This window comes from Bison bison, unplaced genomic scaffold, assembly GCF_000754665.1.
Source record: "Bison bison bison isolate TAMUID 2011002044 unplaced genomic scaffold, Bison_UMD1.0 scf7180017858048, whole genome shotgun sequence".
Taxonomy (NCBI): Eukaryota; Metazoa; Chordata; class Mammalia; order Artiodactyla; family Bovidae; genus Bison; species Bison bison.
This window is the reverse complement of record NW_011488621.1, coordinates 4,559,185-4,560,540: the sequence shown is the minus strand read 5'-3', so window position 1 is coordinate 4,560,540 and position 1,356 is coordinate 4,559,185.

The window sequence follows — 1,356 nt, the reverse complement described above, 5'->3', positions numbered from 1 at the left end:
GGACTCCAGTATTTTTGCCTGGAAAATCCCATGGACAGAGGAGACTGGTGGGCTACAGTCCGTGGTGTCACTAAAGAGCCAGACATGACTGAGTGACTAAAACAAAAAAACGCAGCATGTGGGATCTTAGTATCCTGACCAGGAATTGAACCCATGCTCTCTGCAGTGAAAATGCTGAGTCCTAACCACTGGATTGCCAGGAAAGTCCCAAATATTTTAATTTGTTTCTTTGCTGAGTTGGGTTTTAGGTGCATCATGTGACATCTTTTGTTGTGATGCACACGCTGGTTGTGGCCCACGGGCTCCCGGGTGCCTGGGCTCAGTAGTTGCTCCTCATGGGCTGAGTTGCTCAGCGGCATGTGGGATCTTCCCAGACCAGGGGTGGAATCCATGTTCTCTGCATTGCAAGGCAGATTCTTAACCACCAGACCAGCAGGGAAGTCCCTCCCACTGCCTTCCTTTTGTGAGAAATACTTTTGCATACAACACTCAAAACCTCCTTGTACATCTGAAATAAAAATGTGTCAAAATGCAGGGAAACTGTACAGTTTTAAATGCTGGGTCTGATGGTTATCAGTCAGTTCAGTTCAGTTCAGTCATCAGCCGTGTCTGACTCTTTGCGACCCCATGAATCGCAGCACGCCAGGCCTCCCTGTCCATCACCAACTCCTGGAGTTTATTCAAACTCATGTCTGTTGAGTCAGTGATGCCATCCAACTATTGATCCTCCATCATCCCCTTCTCCTGCCCTCAATCTTTCCCACCATCAGGGTCTTTTCCAATGAATCAGCTCTTCACATCAGGTGGCCAAAGTATTGGAGTTTCAACTTCAGCGTCAGTCCTTCCAATGAATACTCAGGACTGATTTCCTTTAAGATGGACTGGTTGGATCTCCTTACAGTCCAAGGGACTCTTAAGAGTCTTCTCCAACACCACAGTTCAAAAGCGTCAATTCTTCAGCACTCAGCTTTCTTTATAGTCCAGCTCTCACATCCAAACATGACTACTGGAAAAGCCATAGCCTTGACTAGACAGATCTTTTATGGCAAAGAAATGTCTCTGCTTTTTAATATGCTGTTGGTCATAACTGTTCTTCCAAGGGGCAAGCGTCTTTTAATTTTATGGCTACAGTCACCATCTGCAGTGATTTTGGAGCCCCTCAAAATAAAGTCTCTCACTGTTTCCTCATCTATTTGCCATGAAGTGATGGGACCAGATGCCATGATCTTAGTTTTCTGAATATTGAGCTTTAAGCCAACTTTTTCATTCTCCTCTTTCGCTTTCATCAAGAAGCTCTTTAGTTCTTCACTTTCTGCCATAAGGGTGGTGTCATCTGCATATCTGAGGTTATTGATA